Source organism: Arachis ipaensis, chromosome B04 (genome assembly GCF_000816755.2).
Source record: "Arachis ipaensis cultivar K30076 chromosome B04, Araip1.1, whole genome shotgun sequence".
NCBI classification, from domain to species: domain Eukaryota; kingdom Viridiplantae; phylum Streptophyta; class Magnoliopsida; order Fabales; family Fabaceae; genus Arachis; species Arachis ipaensis.
The window spans coordinates 119,899,158-119,914,478 of NC_029788.2; the positions used below are offsets into that span (position 1 = coordinate 119,899,158).

Below are 15,321 nucleotides of genomic sequence, written 5' to 3' on the forward strand. Positions count from 1 at the left end.
TTTATATATATATATATATATATATATATATATATATATATATATATATATATATATATGCTATTATTTTTTGTTCTAATTTTTCTCCTTCGGAAGAAAGTTTTCTTCTCATACTTAAAAAGGCATCAATCCAGCTGTTGATACATAATCATGTTTAACTTGCAGGATGCTTTCGGATGAATATTTGAATACTGAGAATGCTCTGGTTATCTAGAAATATGTGCCATGGCAGCAATTTCTTTTGTTGTGATCGCTTCTTGTTTCTTGCTTATGCTTTACAAATTAATGGCATCCTGGTTTATTGAAGTTCTGGTGGTTCTATTTTGCATTGGTGGTGTTGAGGTGCGTTATTCTTTTCCAGACTTTGTTCCAGTTTATTACGATCACTCCCTCACGCCTTCTTTTCGTGTAGATTAGTATTAGTAATCTATTATTGATCATTTCATAGTAACGAGTTTCCTTTAAACTTTTAGGTACAAACATTTTTCTAACTGTCCAACTCTTCACAGTTGACATATGTGGCTGATGATTATGTTGATTGCTATCTTCTTTTTTTCATTAGTAAACAAATTAAAAAATTGATATCAGGGTCAAATTAATAATTTTAAGAATATAACTCATTTAATCTATATCATGTGTCAAAAATCTAATATATTATAATCTATTCAACAAATGGACTGTGTCGGGATATACCTAGTTCACATCAATGTTTTTCATGGAATCCAGACACGTGTGCTTGAGGATACTTTTTATGTAATAGTGTTATGTACATATGTACATAGGATTAAGGAGGGGGCGTGGGCCTAACATGGTGCTTAATGTTGGCCCCAATAGTGCTTCTTCAAGGTACAATCTCACTTATCCTACTTTGACTAGAAAACAAGCCATTTTTCAATCCACTTGTTTAATCAACTAAATAAAACAGACCAAAATATTATAATAAAGAAAAAAAACAGACAAAGAATAGTAAATTTTTGTCATGCTTGTATATAATAACAAACAAGTGTAATTACCCGTGTCATGCACTTGTCATGTACGTGATAAGATTGAATAAAATATTAAAATGATAATTAAATAAAAACAGAAAAATAGGATTATAGAATTTGTAAAAAATAATAATAAATAAAGTAAACCTCTAATAAAATTTTCTTTAAAAATTTAACTTGTAAACAAATTAAAAAATTGGTATCAGGGTCAAATTAATAATTTTAAGAATACATTGGTACTTTAGTTTACTCTATTGATCGAATGGCATCCAACAAAGAAAAAGTAATGTTTCACCTAAGAAGGGTTAAGCTTTTGGTTGTACATCATGTGATTTCCATTTAACTGCATTTCTCATACATAATTGTGCTTAGTTGCTTAGTGCTTTATGTAATTTGCCAACTTATTAAATATGGAAGATAAATACAAGTGAGTTTTAGAATAAAAAATGTAGGGAGAGAAAAAATATATATAAGGAGTAAAGAAGAAAGCGTGTGTATTGTGGGTAGGAAATGGAAGGATGTGGAGAATAAAGAAGAGCATAAGGGGATGTATATCATGCATCCTGCCATGCGGGGCACTTGACGTGATACGAATAGTTCACTCCAATAGCAGAGTTGAAGAGATCACCACTCGCACCATCAAGGCTGCTGACGTCATGAGAGCTCATCCTAAGCATGTCCTCTGGAACTATTCTTCCCCCAACCTCCTCATCGTTCCTCCCCACGCTGAACTTTGTGCATTGATTGCTTGAGTTTTGAAAGAAGTTTCTTACTCTGATCCATTTCTGTGTTGACAAATTGTTAAAAATTGGGTTGTGATCATATATTCATTTTTGTACTCCTAATGTGACTCTCAGACTCTGTAGTTGTTGGAGTAATTTTTTTTCTTCACATAAGTAATGATTTAAAACTCATTCCATATAAGATGAGATTGAAGAGAAGAGTGCAATTCATGGGTCTGGATTGATCATTTGGAAGATGGTTTTTCCTTTTGCTACCCATTTGGTTCATGATTGCATGTGATATTTGGTTATATTGATGATTTTCTCCTTTTTCCTCTAAATAATCAATATTTACAACTTGAGTAAGACTACTTCATTAAGGGTGACTTGGAAGAAATAGAGGAAGAAAATGACTTAAATGAGTAAAACAAGGGACATGAGACAAGCCTACATTAATGATATTTCATCACAGAATACACTTGGAAAATGAAATTTATCCAACTTCAACTTCAATTTTAGTTATAAGTAACATAACTATAGTCTTTCATCTTCATACAACAATTTTCATTTTTGTTTTCTTTTTCTTTTTTTTTTTCCCTTGTCACCATCCTCTGCGGGCCCCTTCATTGAGAGTTGACTGTAATGTCTCTTGCCTTATTGCCATTTGCTTGACAAAGACATCATTTTTTGCCACACCCTCATATAAGCAAACTTGCAGAAGATAATTACAAAAGAATTCGCCTCGAGCTACCTGTACAGAAGTGAAAATGTTTCATTAATTCAAGTGGAAGAAATGCATCATGTTTATGAGACCAAAATCGAGCTTAGTAGAGAATGAAACAGAAGGGAACACTCACCACTATCATTACGCTCTCATGGAACCACCACTTATAGACAAATACCCAGAAGATGTCATATAGAAAGGCGCAACTAAGAAGAACAGATTCTATCGTTCTTCTATCAGTTCACCTCTATTCTCTGAGATGGTGTCGAGGTGAGGCCTCCAGAGAGTAAGAAGGCTGCTGGTGCTTGTGTGAGTGGAGGTGGAGAGCTGCTGATCTACTGCTGCAGCGTGTTGGTTGGGAGGGGGAGGGAGGGGAACGAGGAAGTAGATGTTGCCACGATGGAGGTCAGCGTAGGGAGGAACGATGAGGAGGTTGAAGGGAGAATATTTCTTGAGGATATGGTTAGGATGAGCTCTCATGACGTCAGCAGCCTTGATGGTGCGAGTAGTGAGCTCTTCAATTCTGCCATTGGAGTGAACTATATGTATCACGTCCAATGCCCCGCATGGTAGGATGCATGATATGCATCCCCTTATGCTATTCTTCATTATTAAAGCTAAACTCTTGTGTAATTACTTAAAGAAACTCTTAAAAAAGGCTTGAATCCGCTTGTGGGATTAGGCGATGTAGATATCAGAGAAAAAATTTTAAGGTAAGACTGGTTTTTTCTTAGGTGATCGGGTAAAGTTTAATAGTTCCAAGCTAAACGTACTAAATCAATTAGCTTTCCAAACCAAAGTAGCGGACTTAGCACACGGTGCTTAAAATTGACGTATGATAAAAAAAACCTCCATTTCCTTGGAGAAGAAGATGGGGAAGCCATAAGAGAGAATCTGCGCGCATTTTGGAGAAGAAGATGCAACCGCATAATGTTAAACCAAAATATATATAGAAACAGAGTTAGCTAGAAAAAGATGTGGGTGACATAAAGAGAAAGAGAGAGAGAGTGAAAGGGAAAGGGAATGGCCGAATGGGAATAGGCTTTTCAAAGTTTTACTTTTACTCTTTTGTTAGTGTTACTCATCCTATAAACTATAAAGTTCTTGTTGCTTCCATCACCCCACATTTACACAATAATAATAATAATAATAATAATAATAATAATAATAATAATAATAATAATAATAATAGTACTACCCTTCCAATATCAATATTTTATACACATATTAACACCTTAATTCTACCATTGGAGTGAACTATACGTATCACGTCCAATGCCCCGCATGGTAGGATGCATGATATGCATCCCCTTATGCTATTCTTCATTATTAAAGCTAAACTCTTGTGTAATTACTTAAAGAAACTCTTAAAAAAGGCTTGCATCCGCTTGTGGGATTAGGCGATATAGATATCAGAGAATAAATTTTAAGGTAAGATTGGTTTTTTCTTAGGTGATCGGGTAAAGTTTAATAGTTCCAAGCTAAACGTACTAAATCAATTTGCTTTCCAAACCAAAGTAGCGGACTTAGCACACGGTGCTTAAAGTTGACGTATGATAAAAAACTTCCATTTCCTTGGAGAAGAAGATGGGGAAGCTATAAGAGAGAATCTGCGCGCATTTTGGAGAAAAAGATGCAACCGTATAATGTTAAATCGAAATATATATAGAAAAAGAGTTAGCTAAAAAAAGATACAGGTCACATAAAGAGAGAGAGAGAGTGAAAGGGAATAGGAATGGCCGAATGGGAATGGACTTTTCAAAGTTTTACTTTTACTCTTTTGTTAATGTTACTCATCCTATAAACTATAAAGTTCTTGTTGCTTCCATCACCCCACATTTACACCATAATAATAATAATAGTACTACCCTTCCAATATTAATATTTTATACATATATTAACGCCTTATTTTATATTCCTATACATTTTGTACCAGTGCAACATCCAATTGAATATTCCTTTTTCTAGAAAAATTAGCTAAAAAAAGATACAGGTCACATAAAGAGAGAGAGAGAGTGAAAGGGAATAGGAATGGCCGAATGGGAATGGACTTTTCAAAGTTTTACTTTTACTCTTTTGTTAATGTTACTCATCCTATAAACTATAAAGTTCTTGTTGCTTCCATCACCCCACATTTACACCATAATAATAATAATAGTACTACCCTTCCAATATTAATATTTTATACATATATTAACGCCTTAAGTTAAACATCCACTGCTTGAAAAAAGAGAGAGAACAAAAGCAGAATCATACTATGGCTAGAGAACTAATTTTTGTAAATTACACATCAACCAACAAATCAACATGCTTACTTCCTCTTTCGCTTTCGATTATCAGAACCTCCTTTGGAATCAAAAAGTGAAGCATCAAGAGTAGCTGGATTTCGGGAAGCAAGAAATGCTGAAATAAGAAGATACTTCGCACTCGTAGACATGTGAAAGTCTAGCTTGGCAATTTCTTCACGTCGCTCCAGTTTCTTTTGATTCACCTTCAGATTTGCCTCTTTGGAGTTCTCAACTTCAGCTGAAGGATGAGATGAAACCTTAAATATCTCATTCAGAGAGGATGTGATGTGAGGATTGATATGACTAAATAACTTTCTCTTCATGTCTTTGTCTTTGTCTCCATTAGGAAAGACTCTTTTATCGCTTAAAGGTTCACAATATTTTTCATATAGTGGTTTGAAGGCAGTGGACAATTCATCAACCTGCCTAGTAACCCTAAAGAAAGACCTTAAAGCCACACTGCATGAAAAATAAACAAAAATTCACTATGAGATTATGTAAATCTGAGAAAGGAAAGTAATAGTAATAAGATGTCTTACTCCAAGAATGAAGAATACAGCTTCGAGTCTGCTTGGTTTCTCAACAATATTTTGCGAAGATCAGCATCTGTGTAATCAGGAAAGTACACAGGGATGAGGGATAGGCTCCACATAACCCATGTTAGAGGAGTAAAAGGTATCTGGAGAAGTATTGCTGATAAATATTAGACCCACCTCAGGAATCTTCAGCAGATCATAGAAATTAAACAGAAAGGGTAATAAAGTAGAGCTCTTATCCCACTCTCTAACAAGCTGAAAATTGTCAAATACCAAGTAGATCATGTTTCCAATCCCCCCTTGTGCCATTGTCTTGCCTGATATCAACTTCTCCGACTTCTCCTTCAGATTGTTTATGGCATCGGTCAATGCTTCCCTAAGAAAATTAATAAAATCCGATGGTCTCTCACAGCGCTTTGCATTTGAATAGCCATTGGCAGAACTTTTTCTATGGAGATGCAACTGATTTAGAATAGATTCAAACAAGATACGCTGATTATAACACGTCCTGCAGCTAGAATAAACAAGAGGCCTGTTGAGATGCCGGAATAATTGAAGAATGATACTGATTTTTCCAGTGGAAGCACCACCATACACAAACAAAGGAAGCATTGGAGTGTTCAATGGCCCCAAAAGACTTACAATCTCGAGAATCTGGCTACTTCTACCGGGGAAATTAGAAAACAATTCATCTAGGCTAATAGGGTCTCCTCCAACTAAAAGGTCATTGATTGTTAGAGGTTCAAGGCTATTTACTTTTGCAGAAGATGCATTATTAGAAGTCGACGCAGAAGATGAAGCTAAAGACCTTGTAGTTCTTCTGGGAATTTGTGCAGCTTCCTCTGAATTCATGTTTCTTCTGATAAAATCAACAATGGAATCATCAATTTGGAATCAAAATTTGAAAAAACAAATTGTAACGGATTCCACGCACTCTTAGGATTGGTAGTCAATAAACAATAATCCATTGTGCTGGAGTTCACATACACACAACCTGAAAGAACTTAACACTAACTCTAATGGATATATTAATCAGATTTATGAAAGCATCATCATTATCATACAGTAAAATTGAACTTGAGTGATATCAAAGCTTCAGTTCAATAAATGGCTTTCAAAATTCACAAACTACAACGCAAAATTGATTAATTTTCGTTGGTTTGAAAGTAAAAAGATGTCATAGAATATTCTAAAGACAAATATGAACACTAACTGAAATTGAGAACAAACCAAATCCAATTAGATTAAGAAAGTGAGGAAAAAACCCTAATTAAACCTAAAAGAAGAGAAAAGGATTGTGGAGTGAAGAAAGGTCTTTACCGAGAAAACAGAGAATACAGATGCGAGCAGATCCAATTGGGTGCGCGTGGCAAGCACGACTCAGTGAAGGCGCCTGGCTTTTTCCACGCAGTTGTTTGGTGCAATGTGACAGTGAAGAATGAAGAGTGAAGAGAGCAAAATCAAATGGCAAATACAATATTACAATACAACACACTGCAGGGAAAGGAATGGAAATGGCGCCAAAATCAAACAACGTTGTCCCGGGAAGGGCCACTTTTCTCTCCATTTTTTTGGGCTTATGATTGTCTATTTTGGCCTGCGTCAAAATACATTATGGGCCAGTTGATTTCGGTTTCTAGTCCATGACCAAAAACTTGTAGATATAGTTTTTTATTTTAAAAAATAAATTATACCAGTGCAACATCCAATTGAATATTCCCTTTTTTAGAAAAAAAAAAAATAATAATAACGATAGTTACTCAATATCTAATTGAATCTATTTACAAACTTTATAAGTTAAAGTTGCTAATCGATAATTTAATTAAACTATAGATACCTAAAATTAATTATTTATGTTTAATTCGATGAAAAATTTGAGTGATACAAATCAAATTATATAAGCAATTGCTTAATGGAAATTAGAAAGTAAATTATCCTCTTTGATATATAATTATATAATAAATTTATCATATATTTTTATCGCATAAAATCATCGCACTTCTAATCAATTCCATTTGATAGTTAAGGTTGATACAAAGATGAAATATGAAATATGCATTAAATATAAAAAAGTTATTACAAGCTTTAAATGAACACATAAATAAATTTATTATATAATAATATACAAATAAAAAATAAATAAAAATGATTAGCAAACACGTGGCTACATCAGGGACGTAAGGAACGGAGCGTTGAATTGTGAGTTGTGAAGAGTGAGGAAGGAGCATAACAACGATGCAGAGTGAAATGGGGGAGCTTTATGCTTTGGACTTCGATGGAATCCTCTGTGATAGCTGCGGTGAGAGCTCTCTCTCTGCTCTCAAGGTACTGTACCCTCTCTCCTTTCTCTCTTACTTGTTTTTTCATTTCAAGTTTTCACTTTTTCATTAACTAGGATACCTTTCAGGCTGCGAAAGTGAGATGGCCTTCTTTGTTTCATGGCGTGGATTCCGCCACTCAGGATTGGATTGTTGACCAGATGCATTCAGTAATTAATCTCATATTCACTACTTACTTCTTATGCATTTTTTTAATCAATTAGTTAATTATTATGTTTATGCCTTTGTTTTTTGCTAAATTGCTTTATAATTTAGATGTTATGTGTTTTGGTTCTGAAAAACTGTTAACTGCTTATCAACTTATTCGATTTGGAAATAACAACAGAGGCCTCAAATTATAGAAAGGGAATCAGAGACAAAATTATTTTGCTTTCAAATAAATTTCCTTGTTTTAGAAGAGTACCATTATGAGGTGCAATGCATGTGTCAAGCTCACTTCTTTGAGGAAGTAATTGATTTTTCCTCTAAGATTTCAGTAGGACTTTGATTATAAAATTGTTCCAAAACTTTGTTTTATTGTTAATTAAACAACACACTGTTTCTCGCTAACTTTGTTGCCTTTTTTATTGTTAATCAAGTTTTATTCCCTCAAAATATGAACATTTTCCGGTTTTAATCATTTTTTTTTGTAAAGATTTAGTTACTTGCATATGATGTTGTGAATATTTTACTCAAAAATATTGAGCTTTCAAAAACATTGCTTTGAATATGGTGAATAAATAGGATGTGGAAGATTCCAAAAAATACGACGCCACTCATAGTCATATGTGAATGTCTATTTCGAAAGCAAATATTATTTGTGGTAATACTACGCTGAAAAAAGGTACCGAAATATTTCGAGGATTTACTACACATCTTCCTCTTAGAAGGCAGTTTTGGTCTCCGTCAAAGTTATGCAAAATGGTAAAAATATTAATGCATAGATAAAATTATATTGTAATGCACGAAAACTTAAACAACAAATTCCATCAAGATAAAGTCGCCTATATTGATCCAACAGTATTATTATATTCAGTTATATATCATGTCTATAATAAATTCATTTATGCTGTAGATGAGCTTAATTAATAAGGTAACGGTAGCTTTTTTTACTCAAACTTAGATATGGTACCATAGGCATTTTCTTTAAAGATCTAACATGCAAACCAAAAAATGTAATCTTACACTGTTAGGCTGTGTTTGTTTACAGAGACAGGACATTGAGATACAAAATCGTATTTGACAGAAGAGACATGGATAGAGACAATGTGTCCAAAGATACTGAATTAATATATTTTGTGTCCATCCTGAAAGGAAGGACACGAAAATACTAACAAGGGACACAACTTATTTTTTATTTTTTTTTTCATTATTTTTGTTAGTTTTTTATAATTATATTTTTTATTGTTATATTTTTCATCTCAAATTTTTTGAATGAAAAAAAAGAGAATAAATTAAATTTTCATAATTTGTTCTAGTTTATCACCAAACAGAATACAAGAACACAAAATTTTATATTTCTGTCCATCAGTGTCTTGTCCTATCTTATTTTCAATGTCTTGTCCTGTCCTATTCTTAAAAACGTCGTCAGCGCAGATGGAACTGCCACTAGTCTGAAGGAAGCGCAGACGGAACTGCCGCTTGTCTGAAGGAAGCGCAGACGGAACTGCCGCTATCCGAAGGAAGTGCAGACGGAACTGCCAGAAAGAAACGCAGACGGAACTGCCACAAGGAAACACGCCGACGAAACTGCGACGGGAAAATGTAGACGGAACTGCCACGGAAAAACGCAGACGGAACTGCCACGGGAGAACACAGACAGAACTGTCACGAGAGAACGCAGACGGAACTGGCACGAAAGAACGCAGACGGAACTGCCGAAAGAGAGAGAAAACTATATGATTTCTTCATGAAAATAGGTAAACAACGGATGATAATGGTGTTTGATCATTCGACTCGGAAAAAACACAAGACAGAGAAAATAAGCTAGTCGATGAGGTAAAAAGTATCAAAGGAGTGACAAAAAGAAAAGGAGAATAGCATAGAAAAATATAAAAACTACGGTGATTTCATCGCAAGGAAAACAACCTATCCTCTTCAAGGAGGATACCATGGCTCTGATACCATGTTAGAAACAAGAGACTGGGAGAGGAATCTGAAAAGTGTATTATTCAGTTGTGATCAAGTTGTCCATTCAAGTTGTCTAGAATGTTACAATATAAAAGGGTATTTATAGGTACTAAGAGAATCGTAATAATAAAGACGTAATCTCCTACAATAAATATTCAGATATACTAAATAATACTAATTGATCCTAATTGATCCTAATTATATTCTAACAGTCCTCTTCTGGGCTGGGGTCCTCTTCGTCACCCAGTCGCCCTTGGTAAGTCCATGCATCATCACTTCCCCTGTTCTCCCTTTCCCAGATTGCCTTCTCCCTATATTTTGAGATGATGTTGAATTGGTAATCAATTAATTTGTTAGTGACTGAATCTTGAATTTGTTGCTGTCTTGCTGAATAATCACCGAGTTTAATTTTTTTTTCTTTGCTAAAAATCATCAGAGTTGATTATCATCGAACCTTGAATTTGTTGCTAGCTTGCTCAAACACCCCCTATTATCTTTTCTATGCACCTAAGCATAGCACCTTTTCAAGGGCATCAAGGCGAATTTTTTTACTTAGATAAGTTTTTAAAGAATAGACATAATTCATAAAAATTACAATCATGTTAAATGTATTAAAAATGTCATTTACAAAAACTTAGATTAAATGAGAAAAGAAAGAAACTATTGGCATTATTAAAATATTTTTACTTAAAACTAAAGTTTCAAAAATTAAATCAGTGATCAAACTAGTAGAATTAAAAGTTTAAAAGTTTAAAGATTTAATCGAAGATAAACCGGATATAATAATATAATATATTTATATATATGAAATATATAATTTTTTTGAAAAAATATTTTATTTTAAATCAGTTAACCGCTATAAAATGAGATCAATTTGATCGGTTAATCAATTATTGATAATCAAATTTTATCTTAATAAATAGTACTGATTTAATAATTTGTTTTTGGTTAATCAAACAATTTTTTTTTTATTTTCGATCTAATTCTCACGACAATACTTAAAACTATAACCTATATAATCAACTTGGGTTGGTTGAGTGGTCAGCTCACTCACCCGCTTAAGCAAGTGTCGGGGGTTCGAATCCCGGTGCATGCAACAACCCATTGGTCCCTTAAATGGAGCTCAGATCCACGATGGATTAGTCCTTGACTTGTCGGGTTGGGGATACGTGGGCAACCAAAAAAAAACTATATCCTATATAAAACAATTTATAGTAATAATAAGTTAGTTAGAAGGTGGAAACTCAGGTGTAGTAGTCAACTTCACGTAAAGTTAATAACTAAGAACGGTTTTACGTCAGCATTTAAATCATGTGGAATTTATTTTTCACGTCAGCATTTAATTTTTTTTAAATATATGTTATATCACCATTTTTACTAAAATACCCCTTTAATTAAATAAAAATAAAAAAATATTTTTTATTGAATTTTACAAAAAGAGTTAAACATCCTTTTTTTATTTAATTAGACAAAAATATCCTTTTAAATTAATTAAATTTTTTATTAATTTTTAAGTTATAATAAAAAATCAAATATTAGAATATAATTTATTTTAAAAAAAATTTATAATTCTATAATATTATTACTAATAAAAATACTAATATTTTTCTAATACAATTTCATTCATATATAGTATTTAAGTAACAGGATATTAATAAAGTTCAAGATGTTGATTGATATGATGTAATAAGAGAATATCTATGACTAATTAAAAGACGATCATTCAAAAATCAAACTATTTAAAAACCTATTTACATAACAACATTAAAGGAAAATATCTATGAAGCAAAGAATATATAGTTTTTTTGAGACAAAAAGTGTGCACGTGTGATCCAAAGCAATAAGCATGAATGTATGAAGCGTGGTGGGAGTGTCATCTGTGGATATGCACTATCATAAGCTGTACCATATGTGAGTGCCCAACTTTGTAGCCTTTGACTTTGTGTGTTGTTTTTGGGGAACCAAGAAAACTTCACACTACTCTTACATCTGCATCTCTTTTCTAAACTTACACTATATCATTACCAAATAATATATCTTAATTTTATGATCTTTGTTTCGTGTTGGGTTGCTCGTTAGAACGATGAAGGGTTGAATGTTAAATGTTGGCCCTAATAATGCTTCTTTCAAGTACAATCTCCCTTTACTTGTTTAATGATCCAAATTAAACAGACAAGCTTTTGTCATGCCTGTATATACTCCCTGTAATACCTTATTGACTAACACTTTAATACCACATTTAACACTAATGATGAGTTTCTTATTGGTTCCAATTTCCTTCCCTTTCATATGAAACAATTCCATATTTTTCCTATACTTCACATTCTCCACTGCTCTCCGACCCCTCTCCGTTTCTTTCCCAAATTAGACGGACAAGCTTTTGTCATGCTTGTTTAATAATAGCGGGTACTATTTGTGCGTAGTTGGGAAATGGATAATATCGGTGTTTATAGTAATAGTAGTAATAGTATGTAGCCATGGAGAGGATTATAATTCGTGACTTCTAAGGCCTTTACAGCAAAATCTAAAACCATGAAAGCATGAAATCAAATCTTAGTTACTTACTAAAAAAAGGTACAAAACAACTCACGAGTTTAAAAGTTTGGTTTAGGAAATGCCACAAATATGTCAATATATATAATTACATATACATATGATGATCAACACATTTTCATTAATAAATTTCATATTGTTTTTTATTCATAATATGAATAGGATAAAGATAAAACTGAAACATTTAAATAACGCAAAAAAAAGTAAAAATTAAAGAACAGTTCATCCAACATTATTGTTAAGGAGAATATATATTAAAATTTTCTCAACCACAATTATGGATGAGTTTTGTAAACACTTATTCTAGCGTTAAAGAGTTTATCACTATCATGAGAAACGTGATATCCCTTTTTTGTTGGGTGAATCTAAACGTAATAATATATAGCTATATATATTAATACTAGTACTAGCTAGTATAATGGGAGCAATAGTGGTAAGAATGTTAAAATGATTTTGCTATTTAATTAGTACTATCTTTTTTATATCTAATATTTACTTTCTAGGAAAAAATGTAGTAATAATTTTGACAATATGTAGCGAAAAAAATGACAACTTCAATAAAAATGTAGAATATTTAAAAAAAAAGAAATAATTATATACAAAATACAAAAATATAATAAAAAAAAAAGTTTATGACTACATATAATACATAAAAATATTGAATATTGAACTCACTCTAAAATTTTAATTTAATATAAAATTTATCATTTTTTTTCTTTAAACTTAGATTTTATCTTTTATTATTTTATCATTTATAAATATTAAATGACCTTTTCATATATAAAATACTTTTGTCAAAAAAAAATGAAATTATAAATTTATATTTTAGTATCATCTTAATTATTTTTATTGATTGTCCAATTCTAATATTAATATAAAAAAATATTGCATCCATAAATGAAATATATTCTAATAAAAAACTCTTGATTCAATCATAAATAAGCTTTATTAAATTCAAATAAGAGAACAAAAAAAAAGGGATATATCTACCTGAAGAAAATTGTTTGATGTGCTATGCAAATTAAATACACACGTCTTATAGGGTTGGCTTAAAACTTAGCTTGAGCCCAACTACCTTGAGTAAGGGAATGTATTTGCTGCTCTAGTTAGAGAATATTACGGGTGAATGCCATTGCGAATTTGCCACGAAGAGAAGAGCAGAAGAGGAGAGGAGAACTTATTGTATCACGTGATAGAGTTGATGATTGTGATACGATATAATAACGAGATGAGATGAAGGGTGGGGCCAAATGGTGATTTAATAATGCAAGTGGAGTGAATTAAATGTGTGGTCAGGGGGTTGTGTAGGTTATTGGGACCGTCAGGTGTGTACGTCTGCATCATCTTCTCCAACATGCGCGCAACCAGATTCTCTCTTATAGAAAAGGCTTCTGACCACTAAAATTATTGTTTTTCATTTGAATATAATATTAAAAAAAGGTACAAAACAACTCACGAGTTTAAAAGTTTGGTTTAGGAAATGCCACAAATATGTCAATATATATAATTACATATACATATGATGATCAACACATTTTCATTAATAAATTTCATATTGTTTTTTATTCATAATATGAATAGGATAAAGATAAAACTGAAACATTTAAATAACGCAAAAAAAAAGTAAAAATTAAAGAACAGTTCATCCAACATTATTGTTAAGGAGAATATATATTAAAATTTTCTCAACCACAATTATGGATGAGTTTTGTAAACACTTATTCTAGCGTTAAAGAGTTTATCACTATCATGAGAAACGTGATATCCCTTTTTTGTTGGGTGAATCTAAACGTAATAATATATAGCTATATATATTAATACTAGTACTAGCTAGTATAATGGGAGCAATAGTGGTAAGAATGTTAAAATGATTTTGCTATTTAATTAGTACTATCTTTTTTATATCTAATATTTACTTTCTAGGAAAAAATGTAGTAATAATTTTGACAATATGTAGCGAAAAAAATGACAACTTCAATAAAAATGTAGAATATTTTAAAAAAAAGAAATAATTATATACAAAATACAAAAATATAATAAAAAAAAAGTTTATGACTACATATAATACATAAAAATAATTACTTGTAAATATTTATCGTATTAAAATACGAAGAGGGAGTTGTATATATGAATAGGGTAGTGTACGTTGGGGACAACCTAGGAAAATAGGATGTGGCCTGTTTTCCGGAAAAAGACAACCCATAATGCTAAAAAAGATTTCTGATCCTCTGAAGTTTGGAGAATATTACGGGTGAATGCCATTGCGAATTTGCCACGAAGAGAAGAGCAGAAGAGGAGAGGAGAACTTATTGTATCACGTGATAGAGTTGATGATTGTGATACGATATAATAACGAGATGAGATGAAGGGTGGGGCCAAATGGTGATTTAATAATGCAAGTGAAGTGAATTAAATGTGTGGTCAGGGGGTTGTGTAGGTTATTGGGACCGTCAGGTGTGTACATCTGCATCATCTTCTCCAACATGCGCGCAACCAGATTCTCTCTTATAGAAAAGGCTTCTGACCACTAAAATTATTGTTTTTCATTTGAATATAATATATTAAACATTTTTATATTTAGTTTTTACACAATATATTTTAATAAATAATTAATTATTAAATACTGATATAATTGGTATTTTTTACTCTTAAAATAATTATTCTAACTTTTTTTAGGTGTATTCTCTTGTTAATTAAAAATAAACAATAATAATAATTTAGTAATTTTATAATTAAATTTTAATTTTAAGTTACTCAATTAGCGTATAATGATTAATAAAAGTAATATGAGCAGGAGACAATAAAAATTTAACCATAATATATTAATAATATAAAAAAAATTATATTTTTACTCAAAGTTTTTTTATTTAATCAAAATTTTCTATTTATTAATTTAAATAAGAATACAAAAATATGATCAATTTGTATATTAATCTCATTTTCCTAGTCTGCAAAAGTAATACATTTTATTTTCATTTTTGATGGCGGTAATGAACCACAAATTTCTTTTCATTTTCATATTTTTGTTAATATAACTACAAAAGATTTTACAAATCTAATTTTT

At 31.6% G+C, this 15,321-nt stretch overlaps 1 pseudogene; it reads right to left on the reverse strand.

Annotated features, from left to right (window-relative positions):
• On the reverse strand, window positions 4,675-6,710 carry LOC107635008 (annotated as a pseudogene).